The sequence below is a fragment of the Ranitomeya variabilis genome, chromosome 7 (assembly GCF_051348905.1).
Source record: "Ranitomeya variabilis isolate aRanVar5 chromosome 7, aRanVar5.hap1, whole genome shotgun sequence".
In the NCBI taxonomy this organism is placed as follows: Eukaryota; Metazoa; Chordata; class Amphibia; order Anura; family Dendrobatidae; genus Ranitomeya; species Ranitomeya variabilis.
The window spans coordinates 166,087,605-166,109,667 of record NC_135238.1 but is presented as its reverse complement, the minus strand read 5'-3'; the positions used below and the strand labels follow the sequence as shown (position 1 = coordinate 166,109,667).

General features: G+C 45.1%; 1 long non-coding RNA gene across 1 annotated transcript in view; it reads right to left on the bottom strand.

Moving 5' to 3' along the window:
- Window positions 1–16,153, bottom strand: part of LOC143785743 (uncharacterized) — a 38,778-nt gene extending 22,625 nt beyond the window's left edge. The window contains exon 1 of the long non-coding RNA XR_013218072.1: window positions 16,072–16,153. This is a non-coding gene — a long non-coding RNA (uncharacterized LOC143785743). The remainder of the gene's footprint in view (window positions 1–16,071) is intronic.
- Window positions 16,154–22,063: the final 5,910 nt, after the last annotated feature.

The following is a 22,063-nucleotide window of genomic DNA, read 5'->3' as shown; positions in this document are numbered from 1 at the left end:
AGGTTGAAGCTCAGCTTTATTTAGTTGAGGGCAACACCAGGCAGGGGCACACAGACAGACACCTTTAGTAGGCCGGAAAAGCCTATTGCATTTTTTAAAATGGTAATTTGGAGCAGAAGGTTGAAGCTCAGCTTTATTTAGTTGAGGGCAACACCAGGGAGGGGCAGAAGCCGTTAGTAGGCCCTAACCACCATATTTTTTTTTTTAAAAACCACTTAATGAGAGCCGGAAGGTTGAAGCTCAGCTTTATTTAGTTGAGGGCAACACCAGGCAGGGGCACACAGACAGACACCTTTAGTAGGCCGGAAAAGCCTATTGCATTTTTTAAAATGGTAATTTGGAGCAGAAGGTTGAAGCTCAGCTTTATTTAGTTGAGGACAACACCAGGCAGGGGCACACAGACAGACACCTTTAGTAGGCCGGAAAAGCCTATTGCATTTTTTAAAATGGTAATTTGGAGCAGAAGGTTGAAGCTCAGCTTTATTTAGTTGAGGGCAACACCAGGGAGGGGCAGAAGCCGTTAGTAGGCCCTAACCACCATTTTTTTTTTTAAAAACCACTTAATGAGAGCCGGAAGGTTGAAGCTCAGCTTTATTTAGTTGAGGGCAACACCAGGCAGGGGCACACAGACAGACACCTTTAGTAGGCCGGAAAAGCCTATTGCATTTTTTAAAATGGTAATTTGGAGCAGAAGGTTGAAGCTCAGCTTTATTTAGTTGAGGACAACACCAGGCAGGGGCACACAGACAGACACCTTTAGTAGGCCGGAAAAGCCTATTGCATTTTTTAAAATGGTAATTTGGAGCAGAAGGTTGAAGCTCAGCTTTATTTAGTTGAGGACAACACCAGGCAGGGGCACACAGACAGACACCTTTAGTAGGCCGGAAAAGCCTATTGCATTTTTTAAAATGGTAATTTGGAGCAGAAGGTTGAAGCTCAGCTTTATTTAGTTGAGGACAACACCAGGCAGGGGCACACAGACAGACACCTTTAGTAGGCCGGAAAAGCCTATTGCATTTTTTAAAATGGTAATTTGGAGCAGAAGGTTGAAGCTCAGCTTTATTTAGTTGAGGGCAACACCAGGGAGGGGCAGAAGCCGTTAGTAGGCCCTAACCACCATTTTTTTTTTTAAAAACCACTTAATGAGAGCCGGAAGGTTGAAGCTCAGCTTTATTTAGTTGAGGGCAACACCAGGCAGGGGCACACAGACAGACACCTTTAGTAGGCCGGAAAAGCCTATTGCATTTTTTAAAATGGTAATTTGGAGCAGAAGGTTGAAGCTCAGCTTTATTTAGTTGAGGACAACACCAGGCAGGGGCACACAGACAGACACCTTTAGTAGGCCGGAAAAGCCTATTGCATTTTTTAAAATGGTAATTTGGAGCAGAAGGTTGAAGCTCAGCTTTATTTAGTTGAGGACAACACCAGGCAGGGGCACACAGACAGACACCTTTAGTAGGCCGGAAAAGCCTATTGCATTTTTTAAAATGGTAATTTGGAGCAGAAGGTTGAAGCTCAGCTTTATTTAGTTGAGGACAACACCAGGCAGGGGCACACAGACAGACACCTTTAGTAGGCCGGAAAAGCCTATTGCATTTTTTAAAATGGTAATTTGGAGCAGAAGGTTGAAGCTCAGCTTTATTTAGTTGAGGGCAACACCAGGGAGGGGCAGAAGCCGTTAGTAGGCCCTAACCACCATTTTTTTTTTTAAAAACCACTTAATGAGAGCCGGAAGGTTGAAGCTCAGCTTTATTTAGTTGAGGGCAACACCAGGCAGGGGCACACAGACAGACACCTTTAGTAGGCCGGAAAAGCCTATTGCATTTTTTAAAATGGTAATTTGGAGCAGAAGGTTGAAGCTCAGCTTTATTTAGTTGAGGGCAACACCAGGGAGGGGCAGAAGCCGTTAGTAGGCCCTAACCACCATTTTTTTTTTAAAAAACCACTTAATGAGAGCCGGAAGGTTGAAGCTCAGCTTTATTTAGTTGAGGGCAACACCAGGGAGGGGCAGAAGCCGTTAGTAGGCCCTAACCAAAGTTGAAGGCCAAATGCAGTTTAATTTCTTATACTATAGGCCGAAAGCCAGAAGGTGGAAGCTCCAATTTAGACAGTGGAGGACAATTTGAATTAGGGACTGCAGACAGACTTAGTAGGCTGTCCCCTGTGGACCATGCATCCACCACATTAACCCATTGCGCCGTAATGGACACGTAATCTTCCGTGGCCATGCCTACAGGTCCATGCGTCTGTTGTCAGGTGCACCTTTGTACTCACAGATTGCCAGAGTGCATGGACAATGCGGTCTTCTACATGCTGGTGGAGGGTTGGGATGGCTTTTCTCGCAAAAGAAGTGTCGACTGGTTAGCTTGTAGCGTGGTACAGCGTAGTCCATCATGGCCTTATTAATAGTAAATAAAATATATAACTAGGCTCTATGAACTTTTAAATAGGTTCCAGGGGTACACGGGCAGCATTGGTGTGGTCAGTGGAGGAGTATTGCAAGTAGGGGCTGCAGACAGGCTATCAAAGGCCTAAAATACCAAACAGTAGGCACTCATGGCAGTTTTACATCGGTTACATGGATACACAGGCAGGCACTCCAGGCAGCATTGTGGTCAGTGGAGGAGTATTGCAAGTAGGGGCCGCAGACAGGCTATCAAAGGCCTAAAATAACAAACAGTAGGCAGTCATGGCAGTTTTACATCGGTTACATGGATACACAGGCAGGCACTCCAGGCAGCATTGTGGTCAGTGGAGGAGTATTGCAAGTAGGGGCCGCAGACAGGCTATCAAAGGCCTAAAATAACAAACAGTAGGCAGTCATGGCAGTTTTACATCGGTTACATGGATACACAGGCAGGCACTCCAGGCAGCATTGTGGTCAGTGGAGGAGTATTGCAAGTAGGGGCCGCAGACAGGCTATCAAAGGCCTAAAATAACAAACAGTAGGCAGTCATGGCAGTTTTACATCGGTTACATGGATACACAGGCAGGCACTCCAGGCAGCATTGTGGTCAGTGGAGGAGTATTGCAAGTAGGGGCCGCAGACAGGCTATCAAAGGCCTAAAATAACAAACAGTAGGCAGTCATGGCAGATTTACATCGGTTACATGGATACACAGGCAGGCACTCCAGGCAGCATTGTGGTCAGTGGAGGAGTATTGCAAGTAGGGGCCGCAGACAGGCTATCAAAGGCCTAAAATAACAAACAGTAGGCAGTCATGGCAGTTTTACATCGGTTACATGGATACACAGGCAGGCACTCCAGGCAGCATTGTGGTCAGTGGAGGAGTATTGCAAGTAGGGGCCGCAGACAGGCTATCAAAGGCCTAAAATAACAAACAGTAGGCAGTCATGGCAGTTTTACATCGGTTACATGGATACACAGGCAGCTAGGTGGTGAGTGGAGGAGTATTTAAAGTAAGGACCGCAGACAGGCTTCAAAGGCCTAACATAAAAAAATGGGCTGGCTGTAGGCACTTTATAATTGGTTCCAGGGGTACACGGGCAGCAGTGGTCTGGTCAGTGGAGGACTAGTGGAAGGAGGGACCGCAGACAGGCTTCAAAGGCCTAAAATAAAAAAATGAGCTGGCTGTAGGCACTTTATAATTGGTTCCAGGGGTACACGGGCAGCAGTGGTCTGGCCAGTGGAGGACTAGTGGAAGGAGGGACCGCAGACAGGCTTCAAAGGCCTAACATAAAAAAATGGGCTGGCTGTAGGCACTTTATAATTGGTTCCAGGGGTACACGGGCAGCAGTGGTCTGGTCAGTGGAGGACTAGTGGAAGGAGGGACCGCAGACAGGCTTCAAAGGCCTAACATAAAAAAATGGGCTGGCTGTAGGCACTTTATAATTGGTTCCAGGGGTACACGGGCAGCAGTGGTCTGGTCAGTGGAGGACTAGTGGAAGGAGGGACCGCAGACAGGCTTCAAAGGCCTAAAATAACAAACAATAGGCTCATGGCAGTTTTACAGCGGTTACATGGATACACGGGCAGCTTGGTGGTGAGTGGAGGAGTAGTGCAAGGAGTGTCTGTCCCAGTACTCCCAAAATATAAATAGATGTTAATGTCTCGCAAAACAACCAAAACAAAAAAAAAGGTGGCATACTTAGGTACAGGGGTGGTCTCATCTGCTGAGTTTCTGACATAGTAATTTGGCAGTAACTATTTAATGGTGCCAATATAGGACACAGACACAGACTACTTTAAGTTGCATCATAGATGTCTACAAATTTGTATTGTCAGTGCCAGACATTGAATGATGTCAGCGAATAGACTAAAGATTGGTGGAGCTGTGCGACATAATTTTGCACGTGGTAGAGCACATTTTGAGCTGGGGTAGGGGGGAACTCTCTTGAGGCCGGCGGGACCGCCCCAGGGCCCCTCATGTTACAACGGTGTGTCTGACGTTGGGTGCGCACCACCACCGCCAGAGACACTACATTGTACTATGAGGGACCCAGTAGCAATGCCGTCAACCAAAAGCGAGCACACCCACCTCTTCAGACAAACAGCAGTCTCACGGGTGCTTGCGCCAAGTCGCGATACCACGGCCCCGTGTGGGGAGTTTGGCCATTTACGGAGGTGTAAACATGTCGTATGCTGTACAATCAGCTGCAGCAAATTAGACATTAGAAAAGTAATTCACAGGCAAGAGCCTTTCATAGGAAAGCTAGGTGTCGGCCGGGCAAGGTGGGGCAAAAGATTTCGAAATCCAGTTGTGGTTCATTTTAATGAATGTTAGATCGTCAACATTTTGGGTAGCCAGACGAGTCCTTTTTTCGGTTAATATTGAACCTGCAGCACTGAATACTCTTTCTGATAGGACACTTGCTGCCGGGCAAGCAAGCTCCTGCAATGCATATTCTGCCAATTCTGGCCAGGTGTCTAATTTGGAGACCCAGTAATCAAATGGGAATGACGGTTGAGGGAGAACATCGATAAGGGATGAAAAATAGTTAGTAACCATACTGGACAAATGTTGTCTCCTGTCACTTTCAATTGATGCAGCAGTACCTGTCCTGTCTGCGGTCATAGCAAAATCACTCCACAACCTGGTCAGAAAACCCCTGTGTCCAACGCCACTTCTGATGTGTGCACCCCTAACACTCCTAGTCTGCTGCCCCCTGGAGCTCGTGTGAGAACGATCACGTGCGCTGTGTGCTGGGAATGCCTGAAGCAAACGGTCAACAAGAGTTGATTGTTTGGTTGCTAATATTAGTTCCAAGTTCTCATGTGGCATAATATTTTGCAATTTGCCTTTATAGCGTGGATCAAGGAGGCAGGCCAACCAGTAATCGTCATCGTTCATCATTTTCGTAATGCGTGTGTCCCTTTTTAGGATACGTAAGGCATAATCCGCCATGTGGGCCAAAGTTCCAGTTGTCAAATCTCCGGTTGTGATTGGTTGAGGGGCAGTTGCAGGCAAATCTACGTCACTTGTGTCCCTCAAAAAACCAGAACCCGGCCGTGACACGCAACCAATTTCCTGTGCCCCCGGGAAAGGTTCGGCATTAAAAATATACTCATCCCCATCATCCTCCTCGTCCTCCACCTCCTCTTCGCCCGCTACCTCGTCCTGTACACTGCCCTGACCAGACAATGGCTGACTGTCATCAAGGCTTTCCTCTTCCTCTGGCGCAGACGCCTGCTCCTTTATGTGCGTCAAACTTTGCATCAGCAGACGCATTAGGGGGATGCTCATGCTTATTACGGCGTTGTCTGCACTAACCAGCCGTGTGCATTCCTCAAAACACTGAAGGACTTGACACATGTCTTGTATCTTAGACCACTGCACACCTGACAACTCCATGTCTGCCATCCTACTGCCTGCCCGTGTATCCTCCCACAAATAAATAACAGCACGCCTCTGTTCGCACAGTCTCTGAAGCATGTGCAGTGTTGAGTTCCACCTTGTTGCAACGTCTATGATTAGGCGATGCTGGGGAAGGTTCAAAGACCGCTGATAGGTCTGCATACGGCTGGCGTGTACAGGCGAACGTCGGATATGTGAGCAAAGTGCACGCACTTTGAGGAGCAGGTCGGAGAACCCAGGATAAGTTTTCAATAAGCACTGCACCACCAGGTTTAAGGTGTGAGCCAGGCAAGGAATGTGTTTCAGTTGGGAAAGGGAGATGGCAGCCATGAAATTCCTTCCGTTATCACTCACTACCTTGCCTGCCTCAAGATCTACTGTGCCCAGCCACGACTGCGTTTCTTGTTGCAAGAACTCGGACAGAACTTCCGCGGTGTGTCTGTTGTCGCCCAAGCACTTCATAGCCAATACAGCCTGCTGACGCTTGGCAGTAGCTGGCCCATAATGGGACAACTGGTGTGCAACAGTGTCATCTGCCGATGGAGTGGTTGGCAGACTGCGTTCTGTGGAAGAGCTGTAGCTTCTGCAGGAGGACGAGGAGGAGGAGGAGGAGGGGGTGCGAACGCCTACAGCCAACTGTTTCCTAGACCGTGGGCTAGGCACAACTGTCCCTAAATTGATGTCGCCTGTGGACCCTGCATCCACCACATTCACCCAGTGTGCCGTGATGGACACATAACGTCCCTGGCCATGCCTACTGGTCCATGCATCTGTAGTCAGGTGCACCTTTGTACTCACAGATTGCCTGAGTGCATGGACGATGCGCTGTTTAACATGCTGGTGCAGGGCTGGGATGGCTTTTCTGGAAAAAAAGTGTTGACTGGGTAGCTCGTATCGTGGTTCAGCGTACTCCATCAGGGCTTTGAAAGCTTCGCTTTCAACTAACCGGTAGGGCATCATCTCTAACGAGATTAGTCTAGCTATGTGGGCGTTAAAACACTGTGTACGCGGATGCGAGGATAAGTACTTCCTTTTTCTAACCAGAGTCTCATGTAGGGTGAGCTGGACTGGAGAGCTGGAGATCGTGGAACTTTCGGGTGTGCCGGTGTACATGGCAGACTGAGAGACGGTTGGAGACGGTATTGTTTCCGCCGGTGCCCTAGATGCAATATTTCCTCCTACAAAACTGGTGATTCCCTGACCCTGACTGCTTTTGGCTGGCAAAGAAACCTGCACAGATACTGCCGGTGGTGCGGAAAATGGTGGCCTTACAGTGACGGAAGGGATGTTGCGTTGCTGACTAGCTTCATTGGCCGAGGGTGCTACAACCTTGAGGGACGTTTGGTAGTTAGTCCAGGCTTGAAAATGCATGGTGGTTAAGTGTCTATGCATGCAACTAGTATTTAGACTTTTCAGATTCTGACCTCTGCTTAAGCTAGTTGAACATTTTTGACAGATGACTTTGCGCTGATCAGTTGGATGTTGTTTAAAAAAATGCCAGACTGCACTCTTCCTAGACTCGGATCCCTTTTCAGGGATTGCAGACTGAGCTTTAACCGGATGGCAACGCTGTGCTCCAACAGGTTTTGGCTTTGACACGCGTTTTGGGCCAGATACGGGCCCGGCAGATGGAACCTGTTGCGATGTTGATGCCTGCTGCGGCCCCTCCTCCACCTCCGCTTCTGAACTACTGCCGCCTGCACCCTGTTCCCCCAATGGCTGCCAATCGGGGTCAATAACTGGGTCATCTATTACCTCCTCTTCGAGCTCGTGTGCAACTTCGTCTGTGTCACTGTGTCGGTCGGTGGTATAGCGTTCGTGGCGGGGCAACATAGTCTCATCAGGGTCTGATTGTGGATCTGTACCCTGAGAGGGCAATGTGGTGGTCTGAGTCAAAGGAGCAGCATAGTACTCTGGCTGTGGCTGTGCATCAGTGCACTCCATGTCAGAATATACTTGTAATGGGCATGGCCTGTTAAATGTTTCACTTTCTAAGCCAGGGACGGTATGTGTAAAGAGCTCCATGGAGTGACCCGTTGTGTCGCCTGCTGCATCCTTCTCTCTTGTTGTAGTTTTTGCTGAGGAGGACAAGGAAGCGACTTGTCCCTGACCGTGAACATCCACAAGCGACGCGCTGCTTTTACATTTACCAGTTTCGGAAGAGGAGGCAAAAGAGCTAGAGGCTGAGTCTGCAATGTAAGCCAAAACTTGCTGTTGCTGCTCCGCCTTTAAAAGCGGTTTTCCTACTCCCAGAAAAGAGAGCGTTCGAGGCCTTGTGTAGCCTGACGACGAAACTGGCTCCACAGCTCCAGACTTAGGTGGAATATTTTTATCCCCACGACCACCTGATGCTCCACTACCACTACCATCATTACCAGCTGACAATGAACGCCCACGACGACCTCTTGCACCAGACTTCCTCATTGTTTTAAAATCTTAACCAAAGTAACTTTATTTGTTGCTGTCAAACAACTTACACGGTGAGCTATAACTTCAGTATGATTTCAATATCCCTTAACAGGTTGGTGAGACCACAAGGAAAATCAGGCACAATGTTACACACTCTGTTTTCTGTGGCACAAAATCACAGAGATGACACACACGCAGGACTGTCACTCAAGCACTAATGTCAATATTAATCTCCCACCTAATTTATTTATTTTTTTTTCTCAGGGAGACTTTAGAAACCAAATAATATTAAAAAAAAAAAAAAAAAAAAAAGGCTTTCTATGGCCCACAATTAGAGAGAGAGAGGTGGCACACCCAGGAGTCAAGACTGGCGCACAAGCTGAAAGGGCAATATTACTCTCCCACTGTTTTTTTAAGTTTTTTTTTTATTTCAGGGAGACTTTAGAAACCAAATAATATTAAAAAAACCAAAAAAAAAAATAGCCTTTCTATGGCCCACTGAATGAGAGAGAGAGGTGGCACACCCAGGAGTCAAGACTGGCACACAAGCTGAAAGGGCAATATTACTCTCCCACGGTTTTTTTATGTTTTTTTTTTTTTTTTCAGGGAGACTTTAGAAACCAAATAATAAGAAAAAAAATAAATAAATAAATAGGCTTTCTATAGCCCACTGAATGAGAGATAGCACACACAGCAGTGGCACACAAGCCCTGACTGAGGCCAATATTTTTCTCCCACTGATTGATGTAGTGTTTTTGTGTTGAGGTAGATTTTAGAACACAAATCAAGGAAAAAAAAAAAAATGCTTTCTATGGCCCACTGAATGAGAGAGAGGTGGCACACCCAGGAGTCAAGACTGGCACACAAGCTGAAAGGGCAATATTACTCTCCCACTGTTTTTTTATGTATTTTTTGTTTTTTAAGGGAGACTTTAGAAACCCAATAATATTTTAAAAAAATAAATAAATAGGCTTTCTATGGCCCACTGAATGAGAGGGAGAGAGGTGGCACACCCAGGAGTCAAGACTGGCACACAAGCTGAAAGGGCAATATTACTCTCCCACTGTTTTTTATGTTTTTTTTTTTTTTTTCAGGGAGACTTTAGAAACCCAATAATATTTAAAAAAAAAAATAAATAGGCTTTCTATGGCCCACTGAATGAGAGGGAGAGAGGTGGCACACCCAGGAGTCAAGACTGGCACACAAGCTGAAAGGGCAATATTACTCTCCCACTGTTTTTTTATGTTTTTTTTTTTTTTTTCAGGGAGACTTTAGAAACCAAATAATAAGAAAAAAAATAAATAAATAAATAGGCTTTCTATAGCCCACTGAATGAGAGATAGCACACACAGCAGTGGCACACAAGCCCTGACTGAGGCCAATATTTTTCTCCCACTGATTGATGTAGTGTTTTTGTGTTGAGGTAGATTTTAGAACACAAATCAAGGAAAAAAAAAAAAAATGCTTTCTATGGCCCACTGAATGAGAGAGAGGTGGCACACCCAGGAGTCAAGACTGGCACACAAGCTGAAAGGGCAATATTACTCTCCCACTGTTTTTTTATGTATTTTTTGTTTTTTAAGGGAGACTTTAGAAACCCAATAATATTTAAAAAAAATAAATAAATAGGCTTTCTATGGCCCACTGAATGAGAGGGAGAGAGGTGGCACACCCAGGAGTCAAGACTGGCACACAAGCTGAAAGGGCAATATTACTCTCCCACTGTTTTTTTATGTTTTTTTTTTTTTCAGGGAGACTTTAGAAACCAAATAATATTAAAAAAACAAACAAAAAAAATAGCCTTTCTATGGCCCACTGAATGAGAGAGAGAGGTGGCACACCCAGGAGTCAAGACTGGCACACAAGCTGAAAGGGCAATATTACTCTCCCACTGTTTTTTTAGGTTTTTTTTTTTTTTTCAGGGAGACTTTAGAAACCAAATAATATTAAAAAAATAAAAAAAATAAATAGGCTTTCTATAGCCCACTGAATGAGAGATAGCACACACAGCAGTGGCACACAAGCCCTGACTGAGGCCAATATTTTTCTCCCACTGATTGATGTAGTGTTTTTGTGTTGAGGTAGAATTTAGAACACAAATCACGGAAAAAATAAATAGGCTTTCTATGGCCCACTGAATGAGAGAGAGGTGGCACACCCAGGAGTCAAGACTGGCACACAAGCTGAAAGGGCAATATTACTCTCCCACTGTTTTTTTAGGTTTTTTTTTTTTTTCAGGGAGACTTTAGAAACCAAATAATATTAAAAAAATAAAAAAAAAAAAATAGGCTTTCTATAGCCCACTGAATGAGAGATAGCACACACAGCAGTGGCACACAAGCCCTGACTGAGGCCAATATTTTTCTCCCACTGATTGATGTAGTGTTTTTGTGTTGAGGTAGAATTTAGAACACAAATCACGGAAAAAATAAATAGGCTTTCTATGGCCCACTCAGTGAGAGATGGCACACACAGGGATGGCACTGTAGCAGAAATGCCAATCTTAATCTCCCACAAAAAAAACAAAAAAAAAACAGGGACTGTCCTACAATTACTATCTCCCTGCAGTAATCTAAGCCAGGTATGGCAGGCAGCAATAGGAGTGGACTGATGCACAAATTAAATAAAAAGTGTGGACAAACAAAAAAGATAGCTGTGCAGAAAGGAAGGAACAAGAGGATATGTGCTTTGAAAAAAGCAGTTGGTTTCCACAGTGGCGTACACACAGCAATACAGCTATCACGGAGCCTTCTAGGGCAGCCCAATGAGCTACAGCGCTGAGGGGAAAAAAAAATAAAAATAGCTTCCACAGTCCCTGCACACCGAAGGTGGTGTTGTACAGTGGAAATCGCTGCAGCACAAGCGGTTTGGTGGTTAGTGGACCCTGCCTAACGCTCTCCCTGCTTCTGACGAAGCGGCAGCAACCTGTCCCTAAGCTCAGATCAGCAGCAGTAAGATGGCGGTCGGCGGGAACGCCCCTTTATAGCCCCTGTGACGCCGCAGACAGCAAGCCAATCACTGCAATGCCCTTCTCTAAGATGGTGGGGACCAGGATCTATGTCATCACGCTGCCCACACTCTGCGTTCACCTTCATTGGCTGAGAAATGGCGCTTTTCGCGTCATTGAAACGCGACTTTGGCGCGAAAGTCGCGTACCGCATGGCCGACAAGCACAGGGGTCGGATCGGGTTTCATGAGACGCCGACTTAGCCAAAAGTCGGCGACTTTTGAAAATGATCGACCCGTTTCGCTCAACCCTAGTCCTCACACTTGCCGTAGAGGGCAACATGACAGAGGTGCTAGAGGTGCCGAAATCCGAAGTGGCGTTGGACAGAAGGGTTTTCTGACAAGGTTGTGGAGTGATTTTTCAATGACCGCTGACACAACAGGGACTGCTGCATCTATTCAAAGTGACAGGAGACAGCATTTGTTCAGTATGGTTACAAACTATTTTTCATCCCTTATCGATGTTCTCCCTCACAGGTCATTCCCCTTTGATTACTGGGCATCTAAACTAGACACCTGGCCCGAATTGGCAGAATATGCATTACAGGAGCTTGCTTGCCCTGCTGCCAGTGTGCTTTCAAAAAGAGTCTTCAGTGCTGCTGGTTCAATACTGACCGAAAAAAGGACACGTCTGGCTACCCAAAATGTAGATGATCTAACCTTCATTAAAATGAACCAATCATGGATTGCCAATTCTTTTGCCCCACCTTCCCCTGCTGACACGTAGCTTGGGTGATAAATGACTCGCTTTTGCCCTCCTCTTACTGACTTTGCCAATTCCTCCATTTGCAGCTGCTGAATGTCCACCATAGGCCATTTTTATACCTCCCTAAATGGGCTGACTCCCCCCACAGGACCGTGGTCACCACTTGGCGCAAGCACCCGTGCAAGTGCCGTTTGCCTGGACAGGTGGGTGCGCCCACTCTACCTCTACTAAACAAAGCTGAGTTTGAATCTACAGGCTTTCGGCCTCTATCAACAATATGAAACTGCATTTGGCCTGGTTATTGGTTTGGGCCTAGTGACGTCTGCTGCTGCCTCTTGGTTTCCTCAAAGAAACAAAGCTGAGTTTGAATCTACAGGCTTTCGGCCTCTATCAACAATATGAAACTGCATTTGGCCTGGTTCTTGGTTTGGGCCTAGTGACGTCTGTTGCTGCCTCTTGGTTTCCTCAAAGAAACAAAGCTGAGTTTCAATCTACAGGCTTTCGGCCTCTATCAACAATATGAAACTGCATTTGGCCTGGTTCTTGGTTTGGGCCTAGTGACGTCTGCTGCTGCCTCTTGGTTTCCTCAAAGAAACAAAGCTGAGTTTCAATCTACAGGCTTTCGGCCTCTATCAACAATATGAAACTGCATTTGGCCTGGTTCTTGGTTTGGGCCTAGTGACGTCTGCTGCTGTCTCTTGGTTTCCTCAAAGAAACAAAGCTGAGTTTCAATCTACAGGCTTTCGGTCTCTATCAACAGTAGGAAACTGCATTTGGCCTGCTTCTTGGTTTGGGCCTAGTGACGTCTGCTGCTGCCTCTTGGTTTCCTCAAAGAAACAAAGCTGAGTTTGAATCTACAGGCTTTCGGCCTCTATCAACAATATGAAACTGCATTTGGCCTGGTTCTTGGTTTGGGCCTAGTGACGTCTGCTGCTGCCTCTTGGTTTTCTCAAAGAAACAAAGCTGAGTTTGAATCTACAGGCTTTCGGCCTCTATCAACAATATGAAACTGCATTTGGCCTGGTTCTTGGTTTGGGCCTAGTGACGTCTGCTGCTGCCTCTTGGTTTCCTCAAAGAAACAAAGCTGAGTTTCAATCTACAGGCTTTCGGCCTCTATCAACAATATGAAACTGCATTTGGCCTGGTTCTTGGTTTGGGCCTAGTGACGTCTGCTGCTGCCTCTTGGTTTCCTCAAAGAAACAAAGCTGAGTTTCAATCTACAGGCTTTCGGCCTGTATTGAGAATTTGAAACTGTATTTGGCCTACTAGTTTGGTTGGGCCCTACTAACGGTGTCTGCTGCTGCTTGTTGTTGTCCTCCACTGAACAAAGCAATGCTGCCTGTTTACTCCTGTTACCAATTTTTTTCTGCTTTTAGCCTCCTTTTTTATTTTGGGCCTATATCTGTGTTTCCTCCTCATCCTGCCTATTACCCAGCCACTGCTTGATGGGTCTGCTGGTACATTGACCCAGACCACTACATTCCCCTTGCACTCTACACAGCCAGAATCTGACCCTGCTGAAGGTCCCCCTTCCCGCATACTATACCACCTTACACGGGAACAAAGAGGAAGGTGCATATGAAAGTGCAGGTTCCTTCATCAGGTGGGGGGGCATACTCGTTGGCGACGTCACTGTCACAGGGCCCGTCATAGTACGCAAAAGTGTCACTGCCGGTGGGAGGCGCCCCCGCCATCAAACACAACGCCGTACTTTGAGGGGCCCTGTGCCAGTGGCAATGCGAACGAGTGTGCCCCCCCTGCTTGCTCAGGATCATAGCACTTGCAAAGTTGAAATACTTACCTCTCCCTGCTCCACCACCGTGACGTATTCCACATCTCCTGGGCCCAAGAAAAAATTGAGCCAGCCCTCCCCCCCAACTTTAACCAAATGACTCCCAATTTTCAATACCTAACTATTATTATAAGGTTAATTAAGATTGACAAGCTTAAGTAACAATAATTGATGTTTTTGACATTAAAATGGGCTCTGTAGGTGTTTTCCAGTCCTCCACTCACTGCCGACTTTTATTCCCCATTGACTTGCATTGGGTTTCGTGTTTCAGTCGGCCCCCGACTTTTCGCAATGATCGGCCGATTTCACTCGATCCTGAAAAAGTAAAAGTCGCTCAACCCTATTTACCACAATTTTTTTTGCGGATTTTGTGCGGATTCCACCTGCGGTTTTACCCTTGCGGATTCCTATTATGGAGCAGGTGTAGACCGCTGCGGAATCCGCACAAAGAATTGACATGCTGCGGAAAAAACAACGCTACGCTTCCTCACGTTTTTTTTTACGCAGCATGTGCACTGCGGATTTTGTTTTCCATAGGTTTACATGGTACTGTAAACTCATGGAAAACTGCTGTGAATCCGCAGCGGCCAATCCGCTGCAGATCCGCAGCAAAATCCGCAACGTGTGCACATACACATTATTGTTTGCACCCAATTCATTATTCTGTTTGTACCATTTTTAAGTCTGTTTTACATGTGCTAGTCTCATCAACTGCGACTCTTTATTTCCTTTCTGCCAGCTGATGGAATAGTATGTCAGCTGGCAGTATCCCCCACTTTGAGGTGGGCTCCGGCAGGTAGCCCACCTCAAAGCCGTGACATGTCAGCTGTTTTCAACAGCTGACATGTGCGCGCAATGGACGTGAGCAGAATCATGATGTCAAGCGGCATATAACAAGCGCTGGCGGAAGTGCTCGCACCGCTGACCCCATCACGTGATCGGGGGTCACCATGAGTTGCCATCATAACCAGAGGTCACCTCTAGACCTCTATGGTTGTTGATGACAGATTGCTATGATCGCCACCCCGTGGTCGGCGCTCATAGCAAGCCTGTAATTCTGCTGCATAGAGGTGATCTGTGCATCACCTCTATGTAGCAGAGGCGATCGAGTAGTGCATGCTTCTACCCTCCCATGGAGGCTATTGAAGCATGCCAAAATTAAAAAAGAAAGTGTTTAAAAATATAAAAATAAATAAAAAATATAAAAAGTTCAAATCACCCCCCTTTCGCCCCAATCAAAATAAAACAATAAAAAAAAAAATCAATCCAATCCTTCACATATTTGGTATCGCCACGTTTAGAATCGCCCGATCTATCAATAAAAAAAGGATTAATCTGATCGCTAAACAGCATAACGAGAAAAAAAATGCCAAAATTAAGGTTTTTTTGGTCACCGCGACATTGCATTAAAATGCAATAACGGGCGATCAAAAGTTCGTATCTGCATCAAAATAGTATTAAAAATGTCAGCCCGGCATGGAAAAAATAAGCCCTCACCCGACCCCAGAACACGAAAAATAGAGACGCTACGGGTGTCAGAAAAATTGCGCAATTGTTTTTTTTTTTAGCAAACTTTGGAATTATTTTTTTACTACTTAGATAAAAGAGAACCTAGACATGTTTGGTGTCTATTAACTCGTAATGACCTAGAGAATCATAGTGGCAGGTCAGTTTTAGCATTTGGTGAACCTAGCAAAAAGCCCAAACAAAAAACCAGTGTGGGATTGCACTTTGTTTGCAATTTCATTGCACTTGGAATTTTTTTCCCGTTTTCTGTTACACGACATGGTAAAACCAATGGTATTGTTCAAAAGCACAATTCGTCCCGCACAAAATAAGCCCCCACATGGCCACATTGACAGAAAAATAAAAAAGTAATGGCTCTGGAAAGAAGGGGCGGCGAAAAGGAAAAAAGCTCCAGGGTGAAGGGGTTAAAAAGTCACAAACTTTTGTGCAACTCTACTCCAGTGTTCCCTTGGTGTAGTTTTATAGTTTTTTTTTTCTTTTAATTTCATGCCATTTTCATGAATTTGGCACAATAATCAGCAGTTTAATAATGCAAAAATAGAAAAGTAATTTAAAAACCCTGCAAATAATGAATTGCAGCCTCAGTATATGGTCAGTATTTTACATCAGTAATTGTAGAGTCCATTGTGAGAAAAGTGTAAATCAAATATTTGTTGTTGCATTTTTTACATCTGTACTAGTCCGTTTTGAAACAGGATAAAATCGTCAATTACATAGCTGATGGGACGTGTGCCAAAGTTTCGAAAAAGTCTAAAAGTTTTAACAATATTTCCATATTACTATTCAAGAAGTAGGAAAATAAATGCACTGCTTACTTCTCTGGACTGGATGGATGCAGGATCTTCTTCTTTATGATCTTTGGAAGGATGAGCTGTGTATAGGATTGTTTCCCCTTCTTCCTTCCAAGATTACATCTGTGTGCTGCCTGCTTATCTGTATGACTACATTCCTACTGTGAGGCTTAGTATAGACTGAGCTGTGGGCAGTGCTGGAGGGCTGCAACTGTTGATTGACTTGTTAATAATAAGGAGGGTCCAAGGACATGATGTCATAACAGTGAGAAACATCCCCCCACCATAGATGGAAGAGGACATATATTTACATAGAACAATGTTAGCCATTAGACTACATAATAAAAAATAAAAATTGATGATGTATCCTTCTTTCTACCTTTTTAGGATACTCCTAAAAACATATAGAACTCCCAAATCTGTAATGCTTCTAGTTCTATACCCTTTGAGTGTGCAGTTATATAGTTTTTTTCTCTTAATTATTATCCTTGCTTGTCTATTCTGCTATACCATATTATCCCATTTGTTACGTTGCTATATACACCCACTGTGGGGCCTATATCAGGCTTCCTGCATGTAACGGTAACATCTGTTTTGATACAATAAGTACTATTATCAATACACAAAGTCCTCTCATGTATTCACAATATTAGTTTATGCTTTAGAGATGAGTAAACCCGTGGATGACCTTGTTCGCCTGGTTCAGAGGACTTTTTTTTAAAGCCCGGCTCGGGTGGCGAACTTGACCCAAACCTGACCCCTGATGCCGAACCTTATATAAGTAATGGGAACCCAAACCTCAGAGCTCTAAAATGGGTAAAAAATGGTCATAATAAGGGCTAGGGGGCTGCAAAAGGAAGCAAAATGGGAGTAAGAGTAGAACAATTTCCCTGCAAACAAATGTTAATAGGAAAATGACTTAAATGGGTTTTGTCACCATAGCAATTATGGTAAAAATGGAATAACATGGAATTATAATAATAGCCTAAACATTATAACCGTGCCCCCACCAAGAGGTTTGCTACCGCCAGAACAGTTAAAACTTTTCACTCATAGAGCATGGGGGAGGGTATCCCCACAGAAGCAGCTTACAAACTTTACCTTCATGCCATGGGGCATAGTATCCCCACAGAAGCTGATTCAAAATTCACACACATTGCGTAGGGAACAATACCCCACAGAAGATTTTTAAAAATGTCAGGCTCAGAGCATGGGGAATAATACTCCCACAGATTGTGAATCAAATTTCACCCCAAGAGGCAATGGGTACCTGAAATTTTGTGCTGCAAAATGGTGGTAGTAAGGAGTAGGGTGCTACAACAGGAAGCAAAATGGCGGTAAGATCCAGACAACTGTCCTGCAAACAAATGTGGATAGGGAAATTACTTAAAGATGTTCTGTTGTGAGAAGGTGGACGAAGGTTCTTGCACCTCTCTACAAATGGGGATAGGGTACTGACTTAGAATAAAAGAAATATTGAACCAAGAGGCCAAGGTCCAAGTGGAGGTAGACTTGCTAATATACGTGTAAGAGGCACAGTAGGAGGTTGCCAACATAGTTTTTGGGGGTTTCTTTTTGTTATTTTTATATATTTTTTTTAAAATTTTTAATGGGAACTAATAGAAATAACAGAGAATAAAATAAAATACTAAGCCATCATCTTGAACCGGGAAGCTGAGATTCAAGTTGAGGATGAGGTTTAAGTTGTGATGTAGGTATAACAGTCTAAGGCTGGAGTCACACTAGCGTATGGCGTCCGTTGTGAGAGCATCCGATGCAATATGCTAATGATCCTCGGCTCCTGCTCTGCTGCGAGCGGGAGCCGAGTGTCAGTGCTCTGTGCTCCGAGCCTCTTGCACAGAGAGAATCGGAGCACAACTGCGGAGGAGGTGGAGAGAGTAATTTCTCCATCTCCTCTGAGGCCGGCATCAGCGTATATTGCACCACACTCTGATGATATCCGAGTGCTGTGCGTTGTGTCACTCGCTCAAATAGACTTGTATAGGAGCGAGTGAACAGAGTGTCGCATCCAATCGCAGCATGCTACAATTGTTCTAGCATGCCGATTGAACATGAGAAAATAATCGCAGATGTGATCTGCCCCATATAATAATACTGAGAACTGTGCTATGTGATTTTTTATCGCATAGCACTCGGCCGTGTTGTATGGTAGTGTGACTCTGGCCTAATTTATGAACTTGTACGTCATTTAATTAATTTGCCACAATAAACGTCAGCAAAATTACAATGCAAAAAAACAGAAAAATCACTTAAAAAACCCACAAATGATGAATTGCGGCTTCAGTATTTGGTCAGTATTTTACATCAGTACTTGTAAGCTAAAACCAGGAGTGGGGGATAAATGCAGAAGTGGTGACTTGTTTCTATTATACCTCTCCTCTCTTCCACTACTGATTCTGTCCAGGGTCACACTGATTAAGGTATGGCATCTCATGTGAGAGTCTATTGTGATTAAAGTGTAAATCAAATGTTTGCTGTTGTGATTTAAACAGTACACAAAGAAAAAAGTGAATGAAAAAGGTCCCAAAAACAATTGCAATGTTTAGCAACAGCAAAGAACATTTTGCATCTAAAAAAAGCATTTCATCACCTTGTACACAATGCATTTCTTACATCTGTACTACTCTAAGATAAAATCCTTAATTACATAGCTGATAAGATGTGTACCAAAGTTTGTAAAAAGTTTTAACAATGCTTCTATATTATTATACTATAAAGGCCCCGTCTCACATAGCGAGATCGCTAGCGAGATCGCTGCTGAGTCACAAGTTTTGTGACGCAACAGCGACCTCCATAGCGATCTCGCTATGTGTGACACGTACCAGCGATCAGGCCCCTGCTGCGAGATCGCTGGTCGTGTCGGAATGGCCTGGACCTTTTTTTGGTCGTTGAGGCCCCGCTGACATCGCTGAATCGGTGTGTGTGACACCGATCCAGCGATGTCTTCACTGGTAACCAGGGTAAACATCGGGTTACTAAGCGCAGGGCCGCGCTTAGTAACCCGATGTTTACCCTGGTTACCAGCGTAAATGTAAAAAAAAAAAAACAGTACATACTCGCCTTCTGATGTCCGTCAGGTCCCTTGCCGTCTGCTTCCTGCTCTCTCACTGACTGCCGGCCGTACAGTGAGAAGTGAGAGCACAGCAGTGACGTCACCGCTGCGCTCTGCTCTCACTGTACGGCCGGATCTCAGTCAGAGCAGGAAGCAGACGGCAAGGGACCTGGACACCGAAAGGCGAGTATGTACTGTTTGTTTTTTTTTACATTTACGCTGGTAACCAGGGTAAACATCGGGTTACTAAGCGCGGCCCTGCGCTTAGTAACCCGATGTTTACCCTGGTTACCCGGGTGCTGCAGGGGGACTTCGGCATCGTTGAAGACAGTTTCAACGATGCCGAAGTCGTTCCCCTGATCGTTGGTCGCTGGAGAGAGCTGTCTGTGTGACAGCTCCCCAGCGACCACACAGCGACTTACCAACGATCACGGCCAGGTCGTATCGCTGGTCGTGATCGTTGGTAAATCGCTTAGTGAGACGGGGCCTTAAGATATATATATATAATTCTATATATGTACAGTATATATATATATATATATATATATATATATATATATATATATATTGCTCCAAAAAATTAGGGGAATACTAAAATCCCACATGCTAGATATCACTGAGTTAAATATTACAGTTGCAAATATTTATTCATTACGAGGTCTGGATTTGGAATGATACTCAAAATCAAAGTAGAAAATCAAATTACAGGCTGATTCAACTTCAGTGGAAATGCCCCAAGACATGGAAATGATGCTCAGTAGTGTGTGGCCACCAAGTGCCTGTGTGACCTCCCTACAACGACTAGGCATGCTCCTGATGAGGCGACGGATGGTCTCCTGAGGGATCTCCTTCCAGACCTGGACTAGATCATTGTCCCAGGGTGTCGGCAGGGGAGGGGGAGCGGCAGGAGTGGCAGCTGTCACATCATACCCACCTGCTCCCGGCATGGTCTCTGCACTTCCCTGCTTCTCCAATGGCGTCTGCAGCTCTTCCTGTGTTCAAAATAATAATGTATGAAAATAGCAGCGCTGTTGCGTATGGTGGATATGGATTGCTGCGGGTGGAACCCTATATCACTAAGGGTATATGAAACTAAACATGAAAATATATACAAATTATGTATACACCTGCACTGTTTCTACTTATAGCAATGTAGGACGTAGCACAGGTGTATACATAATTTGTATATATTTTCATCTTCCTGTGTTCAGCGGTAACGTGGTACCACTCATTAAGGTGATGAATATGGAGGCGACTCCACTCCCATAGGCATGGAGCGCATATTCATTACTTTAATGAGTGGTACCTTGTGACCGCTGAACACAGGAACAAGCTGCCAGCACATGCCGGAGACCATCAGAGAAGCAGGGACATACAGAGAGACCATGCCAGGAGGCGGTGAATATGATGGGGGAGGGTGAGCCATGCGATATTCACCTGTCCCCGCTCCACTGCCGCGCTCTGTCTTCCGCGTCCTCTGGCTGTGACGTTCAGGTCAGAGGGTGCGATGACAAGTTTAGTGCGCATCCTCTGCCTGAACAGTGACTGCAGAGACCCGGAAGACACAGCGGCACATGGCGGTGGAACGGGGACAGATGAATATCGCAAGTGTCGGGGGCCTGAGCCAGCGGCGACTCTGACACCTGGCTCCCAGCAACGAGAGGTGACTATGTCATTTTTTTCTTTTTTATCGCCGCAGCATCAGCATACCAGGCTTATTATTCTATGGAGCATCTTATGGGGACATCAACCTTTATGGAGCAGCATATGGGGCATATTATTCTATTGAGCATCTTATGGGGCCATCACCTTTATGCAGCATTATATGGGGCATAATATGCTATGGAGAATCTTATGGGGCCATCAACCTTTATGGAGCAGCATATGTGGAATATTATTTTATTGAGCATCTTATGGGGCCATCAACCTTTGTGCAGCATTATATGGGGCATAATATGCTATGGAGAATCTTATGGGGCCATCAACCTTTATGGAGCAGCATATGGGGCATATTATTCTATTGAGCATCTTATGGGGCCATCAACCTTTGTGCAGCATTATATTGGGCATAATTCCACTGGTGTGCTGCCCTTCGCAGCAGTTCCAGAGGCGAGAGGCAGCTGAATGGGGTGAGGCAGACCACCAAGTAGTGAGCAGCAGAAGCAGGGAGTTCACCAGCAAACAGGCAGACGCTCAGGAGCCAGCAGCACAAAATACTCTGGCACAGGAGAACACATGACCCGGACTTAAATAATCAGGAAAGATAGGAAGTTCCTTGAAAGGGCGAGATCCAAGACTCCATCTTGGATCAGGGCGAACAGGCACAAGGAAAGTCCGGAATCCTTACAGGTGTTTTGCTTCTGCGCCGTTTCTTGTCCAGCCTGACATCTCTCAGCCTCTCATTGTGAAGATCGATGCGTCTGAGGTGGGAGTGGGGGCTGTATTATCGCAAGGTGTGTTTCCTGGTAAATGGCAACCATGTGCTTATTGTTCCAAGAAACTGTCACCAGCTGAGAGAAATTACGATGTTGGTAATAAAGAACTCTTACCTATCAAATGAAAGATGTTTAGAATTGAGAGTCCTCAGTGGTTGATACCTTTTAATGGCTAACTGAAAAGATGGTAACAAATTGCAAGCTTTCGAGACTACACAGGTCTCTTCATCAGGCATAGACTAATACAAATTCTGAAGAATCACATATTTATGCACAACATAGCACAGAAAAAAAAAACCATGGATAAGACAGGTGACATGAAGCAGAATTACCATGAGTGATAAACAGTTATGTCAATAAATATTGGGCCAGTTCTTAGATAAGAAATGTTTTATTGTCCTCTGATTGGGGTCTCTGTTGTGATGACCCCTCGTCTGAGGGGCAAGTTCCTTAGTTGATGTAAAAAGACATAAATCCATGCGACACATTCATTCCACCACTAAGACAG